The sequence below is a fragment of the Mirounga angustirostris genome, unplaced genomic scaffold (genome assembly GCF_029215605.1).
Source record: "Mirounga angustirostris isolate CCGP_5_RB_7025 unplaced genomic scaffold, mMirAng1.0.hap1 SCAF_13, whole genome shotgun sequence".
Classification (NCBI taxonomy): Eukaryota; Metazoa; Chordata; class Mammalia; order Carnivora; family Phocidae; genus Mirounga; species Mirounga angustirostris.
In genome coordinates, this window is record NW_026991721.1 from 77,477,403 (window position 1) to 77,496,497 (window position 19,095).

Genomic DNA, 19,095 nt, shown 5'->3' on the forward strand with positions numbered 1-19,095 from the left:
ACTGTTGGTGGAAAAGCAAGTTGGTGTATCCACTCTGGAAAACAGTATGGAGGTTCCTCAAAAAATTGAAAATAGATCTGCCCTATGACCCAGCAATTGCACTGCTGGGTATTTACCCCAAAGATACAAATGTAGTGATCCAAAGGGGTACGTGCACCCCAATGTTTGTAACAGCTATGTCCACAATAGCCAAACTATGGAAAGAGCCAAGATGTCCATCGACAGACGAATGGATAAAGAAGATGTGGTGTATATATACATTGGAATATTATGCAGCCATCAAAATAAATGAAATCTTGCCATTTGCAATGACATGGATGGAATTGGAGGGTATTATGCTGAGCGAAATAAGTCAAACAGAGAAAGACATGTATCATATGATCTCACTGATATGAGGAATTTTTAATCTCAGGAAAACAAACTGAGGGTTGCTGGAGTGGTGGGGTGTGTGAGGGATGGGGTGGCTGGGTGATAGACATTGGGGAGAGTATGTGCTATGGTGAGCACTGTGAATTGTGTAAGACTGTTGAATCACAGATCTGTACCTCTGAAACAAATAATACATTATATGTTAAAAAAAAAAAAGATAGTAGGAATGGAAAAATGAAGGGGGGGAAATCGGAGGAAGAGACGAACCATGAGAGACTATGGACTCGGAGAAACAAACTGAGGGTTCTAGAGGGGAGGGGGTGGAAGGACGGGTTAGTCTGGTGATGGGTATTAAAGAGGGCACGTTGTGCATGGAGCACTGGGTGTTATGCACAAACAATGAATCATGGAACACTACATCAAAAACTAATGATGTAATGTATGGTGATTAATATAACATAAAAAAAATAAGAAAACTTAACCTTAATCTTTTCCTTCAGTAATCAGTCTATTAGAATTCTGATTTGCATATTAGAGATCAGCATTAAGCCATAAATGACATGCATTTTCTATATGTAATTGATGCTGCATTAAAAGACCTATAAACAAAATATGGAACCTTAAAATCAGTTCATCATATAGTTAATATTTTTGTATTAATTACTATTATCCTTACACAAAATGAATAATTGCTAGTTATGATGCTTTAGAAGATATTTATTTTTAACTATATTGTAGAGAGTCATACACTTTGGTGAATACAAATGTATATCTTTATAATTTTTTTTAAACAGTAAGAACTAGATCATGTCAATATATTTTGCTAAATTGAACATTTTCTGTTCAGCTAGGGTTTTCTGACAATTTTCCTATGAGAGAAAGTGATTCACAGATTACTAATTGTGGTATGAACTGAGCAGTTAACTACGCAATGTGAGATACTATAAGTGACAGAATAGAAAGAAAACACTAAGTGATGAGAAAATGGTTGATTTGGCAATGTACAAATTATAATTCTTTTATTCATAAGTTAAATGAGATATGTAAACAGCAAGACACAGCAGTGAAAAATCATCTTTACCATTTTCATGGTCTTTCTGTTATTACTGTTCTAAACCATAGAATTTTCTCAAATTAACAGAGCCTATTTTATAATGGTGAAAATTGTCCTTATAACCTTGGGCAATAAAATTAATATTTGGCTAAAATTTTATGCCAAGAAAAAGTCAACTTCACACAGATACTCTAATATCTGTAGTAAATAATACATTCTTTTCAGTGTTGTCTCTTTTTGAAAAGTTGAAATGTCAACAAAATAAAGAATAATAATCACACACCCATACACAAACACACACACTTGCACACCCACACCCACCTCTCGTTCAAATCAATAACATAAGGTCAATGAAACCAATAAGACAGTGACTCAGAAATGAGAATTTCTTTCTTTGCTATTGATAGAGTTGATAGGAGAATTTTGAAAACATCCCTTTAAAAAAATAGAATATGTAAAAATTCTAGTTTTAATCCTGGATTTGAAAAATTTCTGGCAGTTTATTTTACTTTTCAATAAAATTTAATCTCATGTGCAAAATTTTTGATATTAAAAGATGTTAAGAACCTGCAATTTTCCCCATTTCATTTGGAATGCACATAAAAATTAGTCTGTGAGATACTTATGCTAGATGGCATTTTGTAAGGGATTTGATTTAATCCAGCAAGCAATATGATTAGTAGTTTATACAATGAAAAATGAATTGGCACTAATTGTAATCGACATTAAGAGTTTTTTTCTGATTATTTTAAATTATCTGATAAGTAGAAGAAAAGGGGGAAGGAAATTAAATATGAATTTCTTCTATATGCCTAAACAGGGATAGATTCTCTGCAAATGCTATCTAGTTTTATTCCTTACAACATCTTATAAACAGATTTCAATCTCCATTTTGAAGATAAAATAAATATAGGGAGGTTAAGTATCAAGTCAGAAATATGAGAGGTATCCCACACTCTTTCTTTACCCCCAAATATAATCAATCACCAAGCTCTATTAAATTTTCCTTTTTAGCATCTTTTATATCAAACCCCTTTGTCTGTATTTCCTCTGTTATTGCCTTTGACCTTCATCACCTCTTGCCCGCATCCCTGCAATAGTCCCCAGGAAATGCAGTAGATCTTTCTCCACTGCCTCTCTATTCCTGCAATGTAAAACTAATCACACGAATCCTTTGCTTAATGCCCTTCAGTTTGTCTCCATTTTTCTAAGGATGTAGTCTGAAGCTCTTGGCAAGCTCTATGAGATTTTCTGCTTTCAGTCCCTGCTCATCACTCAAGGTTTGTTTTCACGGACTCTCATTCTATTTTTCTCCTAGACTTCTCAGCCATCCCAAGATAATTGCTATTGCTATTCCAAATCTATTTTCTGCTGCTTTACATCTGAGTATTTTCTCACCTGTCTCCCTCTGAAATGAGCTCTCTATCTCCCCATCCTAATTTCTACCTAATAGTCTTCTGTAAGCTAAAGATAATGTTACCTCCTACAAGAAGCATACTTTACCTGATATCCCCATTCTCTGACCTCTTACAAGTAAATTGACAACTTCTACCACACACATATTTCTGTTGAGGCCACCTAACTTTTTGATAAGCATTATTAACTTACATGATTTTCCCTGACTATTAAACTGTGATTTCCTGAGGGCAGAAACCATGTTATATTTTGTATTTAGCTCTGATAACCAGCTCAGTTCTTGTGACATAGCAGACAATATTGTTTTGGCTGTAAATGAATATTGTTTGAGGATATGGAGAGTAGTACATTAGGTCATGGGAAAGTTTGAATAGCCGCCAGCAACCTAGAAGGAAATGAATTAGGAATCAATTCAGGCTATCCCAACAGTTATCAATTATGGACCTTCTTTCAGAGGTTTGTAATTAATGTGGCTCAACTTTAATTATTCCATATCTGTATGGGTGTATGCAGTATGTGTGTGTGTGTGTGTGTGTGTGTTATAGATTTCACATTTCCAGTAGACTAAATCAGATTTGCTTAAATTGAGTCAGGTATGTACAACTGAGTTACTAACCAAATAATTTATATTATTTGGTTAAATATGACCAATAGGTGCCATTCACAGGGAAAAAAAAAGATTTTTGAGAGCCAGACCACCACGTTATGAGGTGCCCACTAAAGCATTCAGTGGATTTTAGCTGACTAGATAGTGGTTAACAGGAAAAAAGAGCAGGCACATATATAAAATATTTATCAGGTGAAAAACAGTAAATCCAGGAGTATAAAACCACTAAAACTTCTGAGACTTTAAGAGCCAAAATCACTAGAGGCAAACCATCAACAAGGTGTTTAATAAAATTTTTCAAAACTCCTTGATCTTAAATTATGTATATAACTGTAGTGACTACAATTATGGAAAATATTTACTTCCAAAGGAAAATAGTAACAATTAGGTTAATATTTTTATTGCAAAAATAATCTTTCTCAAAGGCATTATGGCAATAATGGATATATCAAGTATATGTTCAAGCATACTATGGACTTCTGGTCTTCTTCCATTTTTTTTTTAAGTTTTTATTTAAATTCCAATTAGTTAACATATAGTATAATATTAGTTTCAGGTGCAGAATTTAGTCATTCAAAACTTCCTTACAACACCCAGTGTTCTTCACAAGTGCAGTCCTTAATCCCCATCCCTTCTTAACCCTTCCCCAACCCACCCTTCTTTTTTTTTAATTGAAGTGAATGACATTGCTTTCCATTTTGTTTATAATTCAGTAAATTTGAAGCCAACCTTGGTATCTTCTCTCTCCTTCCACCACATATTTAATTCTTCACCCAATTCTAATAATTATGCCTATATAGTATCTCTAAAATTTTCTGCTTTGCCCACTTCCACTGCAATACCCCACTTTAAATTGCCATTATCTTCCATCTACACTATTGAACTAGGCTCCTAACTTGTAACTAGCTCATTTAAATGCATCTACTCTGCCAATCTCCATCTTTTCAATTTGTTTTTCAATTTTCGTCTAGAGTGAACTTTTGAACATAAATTTAAGCATATTCCTATCCCATCTGAAATATTTCAGAGGGATTCTATAGCTTCTAGAATAAAAACAGGATCCCATAATTTGGTTCGCCAGTACTCTATCTCCAACTTCATCTGACACCGGCTCTGCCTAAACAAACCAGTCTTGTTGCTTATCCTGTGTACTTAGACACCTCTCATTATTTTAGGTCTCATTCTCTGCGTCTAAAATTCTCATTCATTACTGTTTCACTTAATTAATTTCTATTCATCCTTATGTTCTCAGTTCAAGCTAACTTCCTTAGGGAAGACTTTCTTGATCTCCCTGATGGGTCAACTTCTGACACTATGACTTATTCTTACAAGACCCTTATTTTTAGCTCATGCTGCTTTCCCAAGAATCCATCACAGACCCAGTTTTATTTGTTTTAAATGTGATTATTGGATTGCCATCTCTATATCACACTGTATTTTAAGGTCTGTGAAGACAGGGTCATGTGTGTTTCTGTTCCTAAGGTGTCTACTGCATGACAACGATAAGTATGTGTTGAATATATGCAAAAATAAATGACTATTCACTGAAATATTAGAGATCTCTGAATTATAGGATGTTACTTTTTCATGGGTCAGGTATTTTTAAATAATTTCTTTTATTATTTAAATTTTTAAGTAAAAACAAAGGAAAAAGTTATTTTTAAGATTATTTGAATGAGTCATTATCTTTCTATTAATATTATTGTTTATAATATATGTTCAGAGTAATACACCTACTTTATATATATATATATATATATATATATATTAAAAACAGTTATTGATTGATAATGCTACTTTCTGGATTTCATTTATAAATAGATAAATTTCTGCTTGTTTGAATTAATAAAAATACACATTTCTTATTCAGTGGTTATTCAAACTGGTCTAGGAACACACCCTTATAGTTTATAGGAAAAAAAAAATAGCACTTTTATTGCCAATAGAGTTGATAAGCCCTAATTCTCACCCTAACTAGATGGCAAGTTTCTCTGATAGAGATCATGCATTTGATATGTTTTATTCCCAAGAACCTGGAGAATTCCAGACTCTAAGTAGATGGTCAATAAATAATTTACTCTATTTTTCTTCCCACATGCATGCTCCCTTAGCTGCTTTAGATGACTTATCTGCTGTTTCTGCAGCAACCTTTTGTGCCATTCACTGAACCAGAATATTTAAATGTTTCCATGTAGCATGTATTTTATGCTTGCCTTGGTTCTTAGAGCATATGAGAATTTAGTACAACTAGAAAAGTATTTGGTGAATTGAATATCAAAGCATTTACATTGGATTCTTTTCTGTGGATTTATATAAAGATATTAAAATACCATAAATGTAAAGTGAGAGTCCTTTAAGCTTTTAAGTAACTTAGAAAATATCTAAACACAGCATAAGCAATTAATAACACTAAATGTTTTGGGTCTCTTTTAGGTAACTGCTTTTAATAAACTATCATTTCTCATCTTTATTCCCCTTTCACACCTTCCAACTCCTGCTAACGATGCTAAAGTAATCTTACATGTTTTATGCACAATCCTCTCCTACTTCTCTTCTCCTTCCTCCTCCTTCCTACAAGTATATCACTGATATTTAAAATTGATAGTATGAATGGAGCTGGGGAAAAGATGTGGACAAAGGTGGACAACATCGTTCCTTCAAGGCCCATTCGACTTCTTGACATTGCACTTTCCACTTACTTGCTAGCTGTGTGTATCTACCTTTTCTGAGATTAAGTTTCTACATGTAAAAAACAGAGGGATCACCTCTCATATCTAACTCACAATCCTGAATTTAAGCTTGATACAAAATCATTTATGTGAAAATGATGCAGGAGAGAGAGGTTCTTGTCTCACGGAGTCAAAGAATTAATCTCACAGAGAAAGGAGAGTGAGTAAAGTGATAGACGTTTATTAAGCAAGGGTACAGAAAAAGCCCTCAGAGGTGAGAGGGGTCCTGACAGGGTTGCCACTGAGGGCTTTTAGGGTTGGTCTTTTATAGACAGTTTACTAGGAACTTAAATCTCTGACTTCTCTACTGACAGCACCTTTGTGTAAATAGTACTAGAGAGAACATCTTTAATGGCTTACTTCTTTTTAGGGTCTGTTTATTTTCTGTTGACCACAAGAGATGGTCATAAATAAGACTCCCCCCCTCAGACACTTAGGGCAGGGTGGTCTGGAGTGTTCCCTTATCTCTGGTTTCCTTACACCTCCACATTTTTGGGATTTCTGTGAGTCTGATCATGGAACCCCCTATCTATCTTTCCCTACCTTGCCCTGCCTGTCCCTTTCCCAAAAATATTTTGTAAGCCCTAAAAAGTACATATAATTCAGGGGATTTATTTTGTTTATTTTATTTTTTTAAGGATTTTATTTATTTGACAGAGAGAGCACAAGCAAGGGGAACGGGAAAGGGAGAAAGAGACTCCCTGCTCAGCAAGGAGCCTGACGTGGGGCTCAATCCCAGGATCCCGGGATCATGACCTGAGCTGAAGGCAGATGCTTGACCAACTGAGCCACCCAGGCGCCCCTCAGGGGATTTATTTTAATCTTATTTATCATTTACAAAGAAAATCATTGTAATATTAATTATATTCAATATGTAACAAAATCCAAGTAATGAATAAAAAGCAGTTCATTTTTCCTTTAGAGAAGAAATATTCAAGCTAGGAAAGAATACATTTCATGAATAAAATTTACTTTAAGGTAGCTTACTATTTCCCACCATCACTATAGTCCTCCTTCTTGCTCATTAAGCACTGAATCCAGAGTGTACCTGTTGCTTTTGGTGCTATACATGGCTATGGGTGGCTATGGTCTTTCCTAACTTGCTCAAGAAAAACTCCAGAGCATATTAGATTTTCACTTTTCTCCTTGCATTTTGCTTTCCTTTCCTGGTACCTAACAGTTGCTTTAGAAAATTCATTCAAATGTATTTCCCTATGAATTAGCTTGGGGTGAGTTTTTCTGTTACTAGGAAAAAGAATAAGCAACATGTAGGAACATTTGCTATTAGAACTGCCCAAAATACCTCAGTCAATTCATTAGATGACTTCATTTCAGAAATCATGCTTTTTACTGAAATCTGAAAGCAGAGAGGTCCAGAAGTGGCTTTACAAAGAGATGAAATGGTTTATGCAAGAATAGCTCAATTTACCTTTGTAGTAAATTTTCTTCGGTGAGTACCCTCTTGATACTCAGGATATAAGGATTTGGAGCTTGGATAATGAAGAGAAAGAATAGAAAATAGTCTTTGATGAGACCATCAACCATAAGGCTATAGAGGCCCAAGACACATCATGAGAAATCACCTTGGGGAAACTGACACATAGTGGAGAAATTTGTTTCTTGTCTTATCTTAAGAATTAGAGGCAGCAGAAAGAGAAGATAAAAACACAGCATAGAGAAAGAATTTTGCCTGCCAAAACAAACAAATAAGATGAATTGTTCACTGTGCAGTAGACATGTATAGAAAACATCTATGTACCTGGTCATTGCCTTTTTTTTAAATAGAGCAAATCTATTGTTATAGGACTTTAGTCACTGGTTAGAATGCTCAGCCTAATTCATATAAGCTTTCTTTGAATTACACAAAGAATTTTCTGAATTAAGTCTAATAGGAACTTCTTGAGTAGAGCATGTCTATAACATCATATCCTCTAAATTATAGGTATAATCATGAAATTAACAGATATTAAAAGTGGATTATTTTTACCAAATCACTGAATTTTAATTATTAATTGAGGTTACCCAATCTGTTTGAAATATCAGAAACTAAGTAGTTATTTAAGAATAAGACTGGAGAACAAAATGTTAAATATTTTTTCCAAATATGTTAAGGGTTAGTACACCCCTGGGACAAGTAATGACATTTTAAGAAAGTTTTATTCTCATTTACATGAGGAGAATTTGAAAAAGGAAGACAAAAATACTTCTTGTAAGAAATAAATTATCTAGAGAAATTCACTAAAAAAGTTATATTATTTGAAAGACATAAGTGAATTATTTAGCACTTTATAATGCTATCTATCACCTATCTTTTCGAATAGTTTGGGTTTTCTGCTTTTATTATAGTCAAAGGAGCATATGATTAATATAGTAATAATGCAAAGAAGATTTTTATTATTTTATTATTTTATTATTATTTTTTAAAGATTTTATTTATTTATTCATGAGAGACAGAGACAGAGAGAGAGAGGCAGAGGGAGAAGCAGGCTCCCAAGGAGCAGGAAGCCCGATGCGGGACTCGATCCCAGGACTCCGGGATCATGACCTGAGCCAAAGGCAGACGCTTAACCATCTAGCCACCCAGGCGCCCGCAAAGAAGATTTTTAAAGTCATGCTTTTCAGCTGCTTATTTTCGAGGTACATTGATATTTTAAAAACGGACATATATATTTCTTTATTGATATTCTTTTTTTTTTTTCTTTAAAGATTTTATTTATTTATTTGACAGAGAGAGACACAGCGAGAGAGGGAACACAAGGAGGGGGAGTGGGAGAGGGAGAAGCAGGCTTCCTGCTGAGCAGGGAGCCTGATGCGGGGCTCCATCCCAGGACGCTGGGATCATGACCTGAGCCAAAGGCAGACGCTTAACCGACTGAGCCACTTAGGCGCCCCATCTTTATTGATATTCTTTAAAATACTTGAGTCCTAATGTAATAGTCTCTTAACTCCTATCCTCTGCCACTTCTACTCCATAAGAATCACCTTTCTACACCAATCTGATTAAGTCACAAACACACTTAAGACCATTCAGTGACCTCTCCCTGCTTACACAATAAATTCTAATGAAGTCTAAGACACTTATTTATGATCTAGATCAAAATCAAAATTCCTTTTTTTTTCCACATTATGTTCCAGCAATAGCAAACCATATGCAATTGCCTGCATTTTTTTTTTTTTAACTTTCATATTTTTGTTCTTTTTTCAATACCTTTACTTTATATCTTTTGTCTGGTAAAGTCTTCCTTGTTTTTCAAAGCCTACAATAGTCAGCCATTGACACCCCTCCTTTCTGCTTATTACATATGTACTTTGGGCACATTCACATAATTGCTCTTATTACACTGTACTTGAACATACTGGTAAATTTCTGTCTACATTTTGAGCCTTTCAAAACAGAATGCTTTATTTTTGCTTCCCCCATAACACCTAACACACTTCACAGCATATATTTAGGAAGCATTGTTTAGAAAAACAGAACAGATGTGGGGTAAGATAGACTCAAAAATGTTAATTTGTTGTTATTGTTGAATTATGCTATTGTTTGCCAGAGTTTAGTTTGGAAGTTAGATGAGTACTGGCCATTATTAACTTACAAAGGCCAATAGTCTCTGAATCACCCAGGCTTTTGCCTTGTCTCCAGAGCCCTACTGAGCCAAAAATAAAGGCTTGTTTTTTTTTTAAAGATTTTTTTTTTTTTAATTTATTTATTTGAGAGAGAGAATGAGAGAGAGAGAGAGCACATGAGAGGGGGCAGGGTCAGAGGGAGAAGCAGACCCCCTGCCGAGCAAGGAGCCCGATATGGGACTCGATCCCAGGACTCCAGGATCATGACCTGAGCCGAAGGCAGTCGCTTAACCAACTGAGCCACCCAGGCGCCCAAGGCTTGTTTTTTTTTTAGGAATTAAAGAAATGACAAGAAACAGAAAAAAAAATAAAGAAAATAAGGCAGTTTGTGTCCCTGTTCTATAATTTCAACATTGACAATATTGAATAAAAATAATTCTCCAAAATCTCCTTTGATAGCAGACATTTTATGATCCTACATGCCATAGCAACAAGTAGAAAATGGTGAATCATATCCTTTGGTTTGGATCATTTGTGACTTTGAAAATAGAAATTGCAGCAGCTGTGTGTTTCTCAGTATGTTGTTAATCCCATCCCTGACTAGGTTGTGAAGGCTTCTGATTATGCAAGTTTGTTTTATATTTCCATAAGATGATCATTTTAAATTAAAGTTATAATGACATCCTTATTTTTTATTTAGGTTGATAGAAAAGAAGAAGGATAAATTTGTGTGGATATAGTTTGTGTAGATATATTTTTCATATTGTTTTCATTGAGTTTGTCAAATTAAAACCAAGTAACAAAAAATACTGATTAGTGAGAGACCATCAAAGTCTTTGTAGTATTTGTGCAGATAAATCAGGAGATAATGCCTCCATCAATTAGGTATATTTATACCTGTATTTACTTCCCATAAAAAAAGTATAGTAAGCTATAAGAATACTAAAACACTTCCATCTTCTTATACTAATTTTAGTTATTAAATTTCTATGATCAGATGGCTTTCAGAAGGTATTAATCAGACCTAAAAAAATACTCTTATTTGAATCATTCAGAGTATAGGGCAAACGTGAAACAAGATATTGGCTGATAAGCCTCAGTCCTCATCAAAATTATACATAATAAAGTATTATATAAAATAAAGTCATTTTTTCCTGTGTTATACCTTTTTTTTTTTTTTGCATCAGGAAGACCTTCTCTGTTTATTAGCAAGAAGTAATAAAAATTATAGCAAGATGAAAACAAAAGTGAGAACACAAGCTGATGAATCAAAAAATGAAAGCCAAATGTGACTTTGCAAGTCAACTTATAATTTAAAAAAATTCATATCTTGTTTAGGAAGACTTCCAAATGCCCCTATATCTTTAGAAGTTTTGATTATTTTTTAAATACCTGTTAAGTATAATGATCACTATTCCCAAGGAGTTTGTAATCCATGTATAAAAAGATAACTAAATATATGAGGCTGCAATTGATGTGCTGAATACATGGTCGAGATAAGTAGCATAGGAATTTTGAAAAAGCAGAATTTACTTTGAATTAGGATGATCTGGGACCATTTAAAAGATGAATAGACTTGAGTGAGGTGACAAAAACGAGGTGACAGAGAGTATTCTTGAATTGGCATAAGGAGAATTAAGAATTAAGATAAGAGCTACAAGGTACAACTATTTGAGGGAATGCCAAGACCTGTTAGACTAGAGTAGTAGTACGTCCACATTAAGAAAGCAAAAGGAAGAATATGATTTTAGTAGCCAGGAAAAGATAAGTGAAGTCAACAGAGACTTGAGTATGAATTTCTAATCAGAAACACAATGACTGACCTGGTGTTTTTTCCCTCAAGACATCCCATAACTAGAATATAAAGAGAGCAATTACCAATCTGGTTGCTCTGAAAGGCACAAAGAAACACTGTCATTAGAAAAACAAAAGAACAGGGGCGCTTGGGTGGCTCAGTCCTTAAGCGTCTGCTTTTGGCTCAGGTCATAGTCCCAGGGTTCTAGGATCGAGCCCTGCATCGGGCTCCCTGCTCCGCAGGAAGTCTGCTTCTCCCAATCCCACTCCCCCTCCTTGTGTTCCCTCTTTCGCTATATCTCTCTCTGTCAAATAAATAAAACCTTTAAAAAAAAGAAAAAAAAAAAAGAACAAATCTACTTTATATTAAAACAAGACTACTTTTAAAAGCCATTATACTGTAATGTATGGGGATTAACATAAGAATAAAAAAATGGTTAAAAAAAAAGCCATTATACTTTTTTTTTTTTTTTTTAAGAGAGAAAGAGAATTTGTGTTCTGGGCATGCCTGTGGGAGCAGCAGGGGAGAGGCAGAGGGAGAGGGACAGAAATAAATCCTCAGCAGGCTTCGTGCTGGGCTACATGGGGCTTGATCTTAGGACACTGAGATCATGACCTGAGGGGAAATCAAGAGTCAGAGGCTTAACTGACTGAGCCACCCAGGTGCCCCAAATCCATTATACTTTTATTTGTAATTTTTTTAAATAAATAAATAACATTTTTTTTTCCTTTGAGGTAAAGACTTCAGCTCATTAGATTTGCAAGTAAAAGAAAGCTACCCTCAGATTCTCTTTAAGCAACTAAATATAAGGCTACATTAGAGCTTGTTGGTCTGCTAATAACTCAGTATGGTGTCTGATTCTGCTATACCAATAATTTGATTTAATAATAAGAAACAAAAATATATAGAAAGAAAGAAATGTGGTAAAAGAAGAAAAATAAATAGATAGTGTGGTTTCCTCTCAAATGCTTCAAAATAGAGCTCTTACCACTAGCTCATATATCAGACTGTGGGGACGAAAACCTGCCAGGTGCTGTGTGGTCTCCTTTGATACTTAGAACTGCCCAAAATACCTCATTCAATTCATTAGATGACTTCATTTCAGAAATCATGCTTTTTACTGAAATCTGAAAGCAGAGAGGTCCAGAAGTGGCTTTACAAAGAGATGAATGGTTTATGCAAGAATAGCTCAAAGGGAATGAGGAGGTTTCTGGATTGCTTGTGGCCTCAGTGACAGTGATGCATAGATAGTTTGGGGGCGTATCTCACTAGATTAGAGCTAACCAACAAGTGAGAATCTTCAGCAAATTGTCCCAATTAGTGATCACTGATCTTTGAGATATGATGAGACTTTATTAGGACAAATTAATGAACACTTATTTAGCACCTACTACATACAAGGCATGACAACGTACATGGTAAGGTGTAAATCCGTGTTTATTCTTGTTTCTTTACAACAGACACCTACATATGTATCATGGTTGCATTATTCCCATTCCAGAATGAAAAGTAGATGATGCATGAATACACAGTCTGTAAAATTTAGCCAACATACTGAGAAACACACTGCTGTTGCAATTTCTATTTTCAAGATCATGAAACTGCTCTGATGTTTTAGTCACAGAGAGAAACCTTTACACCTTTTCCACAATTGGGCCTGATTAAACACACAGACTGTGCATTTGTAATTAAGCATGTGCATGAAAAACACAAAGCACCCAATTACCTATGTGCTCCTTGTAAGCCTGTTAACATCTTATATGTCTCCTGAGATCCATTGCCCTTTTAACTAAGAGCAAAGCCACCTGTCTCCCGTGGGAAGGCTATAATGTCTGAAACAGCTGATTGTTTGCTTTTGAGCTAAATGCCTCTTCTGTTCACTGCTTTATCTATTGATTGTACTTTAGCTTATGACTGCTTTGCCCTGAGATTTCCCCCAAGGATTATAATCTATCTAACATTTATTCAGCAGAACCAATGCCCCTAACCCTTACGGTTTCCTGAGTGGCTTCTGAATGACCTTTTCTTCCTTTTAAGAAACTCCAGAGTATATGCACAAAGGACATGAATACTATCTCTAGTCTAAATATCCTTCCAATTCCTTTGTGCAACTTCTGTCTTAAAATAAATGACCTGTTAGACAATAAGTGACATTATGCCTTTAAAATATAGGTTTTTTTAAATTATAAAATAAGTTTTGACCAGTTGCAACAAATTTAACAATACAAAACAATATAGAGGAAAACTTAATCCCAAAACTTCCAGTCTGAATATGGCAGCAACACATAGTAATTTTCCTTTTTTTCCTACATATCACACAAAAACAACAAAGTAAATAGGTAAACAAACAAAAACCTCTCCATTTTCACTGAAATTTAAAGGTATGTATCATTCATACTTGCCAAAAGCAAGTATGACTCTCACAAAAGCCATCTTCGTGAAGTGCAACAGTAACCTTGCAAGGGGAAATGAAAAGAATGACCATACAGCTGCCCAGGAAATGCCAGTAAAAATGCATTTTCATGAATGTATAAAGCAAACCCAGAACTGAAAAATCTTATAATCTGCATCTAACAAGATCTGCAGGATCTAGAGGGAGTAGGTAGAGATCACGCAGAAGCTGCATTGAACAAAGGTGCAAAAAGACCCACAGAGAATGACCCACAGCCTAGGGGTGCAGACTGCAGAAGAGAAAACAAAACATGCACTCCTTGGAGGAAACTCCTACAACTAACTGGGCCAGGAAATCCAACTCATTTCTGATGAATAATATAGAAGTTGAAAAAGAATCAATATAAAAATACTGAAGGAAAGCTTTGCTGGAATAATGATGCCATGAAACAGAAAATTTAGGCCAAATATTTTAACACGACCTAGAAAACGTAACAAAACAATTGTTTCAATGAAGGAATACTAAAAAATTTGAAATGCCTGAACTTGAAAAGGATGGTGAGACAACAGTATTTTATTAAAATGAACTTATAGAACTCAGTACAGGAGAAAAATTTTAAATAATAAAAAAGAATAAGGTAGAATGAACAATGTGGAAAACATCATAACTACCATGGAGTATAGAAATAGAAAGGAAAAGAAAAATGAAAAGAAAAAAAAATAGGATTAGAAAATGTGAAACATATAGCATTTAATATTTACATAATTGGTGTTTCCTGCAAAGAAAAAGCCAAAATATTTAAATATATTTAAAAAATATTAAAGGAATAAACTCAAAAGAGACTAAACCAAAATAAAAACCTTCTGCACAGGGAAGGAAACCATGAAAAACAAAAAGGCAACATACTGAATGGGAGAATATATTTGCAAATGATATGTCTGATAAGGGGTTAATATCCAAAAAATGTAAAGAACTTGTACAACCCAACACACACACACAAACCAATAATCTGATTAAAAATGGGCAGAGGACGTGAATAGACATTTTTCCAAAGAAGATATATAGATGACCAAAAGACACATGAAAAAATGCTCAACATCCTAATCATTATGGAAATGCAAATTAAAACCATAATGAGATGTCACTGTAGACCTATCAGAATGGAAAAAATCAAAAACAAAAGAAATAACAAGTGTTGGTGGGGACATGAAGAAGTGGGAACCCTCATACACTGTTGATACGTATGCAAATTGGTACAGCCATGGTAGAAAACAGTATGGAGTTTCCTCAAAAAACTATAAACAGAAATATGATATTTTCCAGTAATCCCATTACTGAGTATTTACCCGGAGAATATAAAAACACTAATTAAAGGTATATATACACCCCTATGTTTATAGCAGCATTATTTACAACTTGCAAACTATGGAAATAGCAGTGTCCATCAATAGAAAAATGGATAAAGAAGAAGTGATATACATATACAATGTAATATTACTCAACCATACAAAAGAAGGAAATCTTTCCACTTGCCACGACATGGATGGAGCAAGAGAATATAATGTTAAGTGAAATAAGTCAGTCAGAGAAAGATAAATGCCATATAATTTCACTTATATGTGGTTTAAGAAACAAAACAAATGAACAAAGAAAAAAAGAGACAAACAAACAAAAAAGACTTAAATACAGAGAACAAACTGGTAGTTGCCAAAGGGAAGGTTGGTGGGGGGATGGATGAAATAGATAAAGGAAATTAAGAGTACATACACACACGTTGTTAGAGGAGTATCAGACATTTAATAAAAACTTTTCTGGATTTTGTGTTCTTGGTATTTGTCAGTTTTTATATATTTGCAATATGTGTGGCATTTTTCTTCAACTATATAAACATTTACTTTGTACCTAATTGGGTATTCCTGATTGTATATTCTTTCTCTGAAGGCCCCAAAATTGTATAAACTCAAGGTCCCCTAACTTCTTGACATGTTCCTAGAGTTATACTTCCCTGCCTTAGAAAAATATAAATAAAAACTAATGGCCTATTTTTTTTTTATTGTTTGTAAACCTCCTTTAGAAATCAGTCAGCAATGAAAACCTGCAGGTTAGTAACAGTCTAATTTCACCAGGTAAAATAATTTTGTCATTTTAGCATGAAACCAAAAAGGAAGTCCAGATTTTACGAGGATTAAGATTTTCTTTTATTGATTGACATAATAAAGGCCTGCTAATGCGATACTGTTTCTAACTAGTCAATGTGCAAGAAAAGAGGAGCCCAACTAGCCATGGCCTTGAACCTCATGGAAACTGTACTCTGGTAGGAGGTTGAAATCAGAGAATAATTACACAAGTCTGATATTTCACTGGGACACACTGACAAGGATAAACTAGCTGATACTTACATATCAATTGTTAAAATGGATAAATAGCTGCTGTCCCAAGGGGTGCTGCCTCCTTCTCTGCCATTCTGTTATGGAGCAGCTGAAGTATTAACACCAGGCACAGAATCAGGTATTTGGTAACTGGTTCCAGTTCTACCCACTTCTGTTTTGATTGTTCAGTGTAAATACCACCCAGCACCCCCAAATCCTTCCTCCTTGGCTCCATCATTGGACCTAATGGAGGTAAATGAAGGCAGACATTCCATTTTCTGGTCTCCACCCTTGCTCCAAGGAATGGTGAGGGTGCATGTGTGTGGGGCCTGAGTGTGGGGTGGGTCACCATAGGAGCAGGCCTGTCAGCTTAAAAGTTAGCCCTCTTCCACTCATAAGCTTATACCTAAGCCAGTTTGGGGGATAACAGCAAGAAAGATAACCGTGGGTACTGGTAAGGGACTGGAAACTCAGTGTCCCAAAGTCAAAGCTCATGTAGCCCCAAGGGTCTATGTGCAGCCATTGCCATCCAGCACTCTCACCAACTCCCTTCCTTAGAATAATAGCTTTGAGGGGACTGGAGAGACACAGAGAGAACAGGGTTTTGATGTTAATGGGAACAGCTGAGGGCCTAGAAAGCACTTCAAGCTCTGTGCACATTGAGAGGGTTCCATAGGGTTTTATTTAGGGGACATTAGACCTGGGAATATTGAGAAGTTGCCCTTTTCACCATCACTATTAATTTCTACCTTTCAAAACCCATCAAAGACCTGCTTTTTTGGCCAATAACAAAATAAATTTGCAAACATAAATGAAAGCTAACTGCCCCACTGTTCTACCTCACATATCTGGCTTAAAGGATTAGGTTGACCTTAATTAAATAAGGTGTTCCAATAAATGATTTTGTCACTTAGTCAATAATATTAATATTGAATGTATTAAAACATCTTATAAAGGATTATAGGGGTTAAAACAAATTAAATGTAATTTCTATTAATTTGGTAGTAGTTGACTTAGTACCATGAATACAATTGTTGATATCAAGAAAAATTCTCTGTTTATTGATATTATCACCTAATGACTATAATTTTAGTAAAATTGTCATTAAAAAAGTTTCATGTGAGTCCTATGTCAAAATATGACTTAAAAAAGAATTTTACTTAGCTCATAGCAAAAGATTTAAACAAAAGATCACAAACATGCTATCTAAAAGTCAGCAAATAATTTGGGCATGGTCAGAATAACTTGATGAAAAATTTGTGCTACAAATGACCACCTGGTAAATGGTAGTTTACAAACAAATACACACATATGCAGATATATATGTATTAGTTTTTTTAGAGAATGAGGAATATATGTAAATTTTTAATATAGGTGTTAATTATATATTATTTTATATCGCTCTCCAAGTTGTTAACATAATTGGAGTATCGCTCCAGAAATCACACTACTATATAATAGAATAATAGCAGATTTGGATCCCATTATATAGGGGAAGTGTACAGTTCAGTGAGCATATAATACAGTGATTTTTTCCCATGTTGGGGTAGTCTGGGAGGACTTCCCTGAGTAGTGATAAATCAACTGTATTATAATGATGAATAGAAATAAGAGCATTCCAAATTTAAGCAAGGCATGCAGAAGGTAGTATTTTGAGAGAGAGCCAGTTGTGTTCAGACAAGGTTAGGGTACTGGAGTAGAGTGTAAAAAAAAGGAACAGTGATATATGTTGAGTCTTGGGAAGTAGTTAGAGACTACACCATGCAGAACTTCATAGACTGTGATGGCAAATATGGTCTACATCAATGCAGAAGACATTTTATGAGTATGAATATATTTGAATATATTTTAAAGATATTACTCTGACTATGGTATGGATAACAAACTGGAGATACAGAAGGCAATACAGGCAATACAGAAGACAATACAGAAGACCAGATATTAGGAAATTTCAGTGGTTCAGGCAAAAGAAGATGATAGCTAAGAGTAGGCTATTATTGTAACAAAGGAGTGATGGACTAACACGAGAACTCTGTAGAATGTGTGAGTGTGTTGGACGTGGAGAGTCAGAGAGAAGGAGATAGGGGAGAAAAGTTCAAGTTCAGTCTTAGCTTTGTTGAATTTGAGCTGCTACTACTACTGAGCCACATGTTAATTTCATTCCCTTCTCCTTTGGTGCTATAGAAGAAAAAAGATGGGATCCTCAGAATATTGTCAAAATCTCTTCTGGATCCAATTAGAATCACCTGGAGAGGTCCAATATGAGTTTCTGATTCAAATAATCTGGCACAGGGCCTGGATATGGGAATGTCTTAGAAGTTCCCCAGATGATTCTAATGTACAGCTGGGTTGAGAATCACTGATTTATTGAGAAATGAGTGGTGACAAATGTTACAAAGTCTTTGTAAAAATACTATCTCCCCTCTCCCTCCCTCCACCACCTCTCTATACTATACTCAGTTTTTTCTGAAAACCTCTCTATACTATATTCAGTTTTTCTTTGGAATAAAACCCCTTCTAGATATGGTAGACTGAATTAAACCCACTGAGCATAGCATGCATTTTTAGGATTGTTTTTAATTCACTAAAATTGTGCTTTTTATTTGATTCCTTCTTTTTCTTTTTTTTTTTTTAATTTAGGGTATAAAATATAAAAAAATCAATTAGGTGAATTCTAATTAGAGAAGTTGTACTATACTTGTGTGTTGGTAGTTTGTCAGTTACTTAACCTTTCAAAAATACTATTACTAGCCACATTCTAATCTAAGTTATAGATCAGATGGTATGTGGGGAACAGGGG

At 34.7% G+C, this 19,095-nt stretch overlaps 1 protein-coding gene across 12 annotated transcripts in view; it reads left to right on the forward strand.

Moving 5' to 3' along the window:
• Positions 1-19,095, forward strand: part of CNTN5 (contactin 5) — a 1,392,146-nt gene that overhangs the window by 520,781 nt on the left and 852,270 nt on the right. The gene's annotated exons all lie outside the window — the stretch shown is intronic.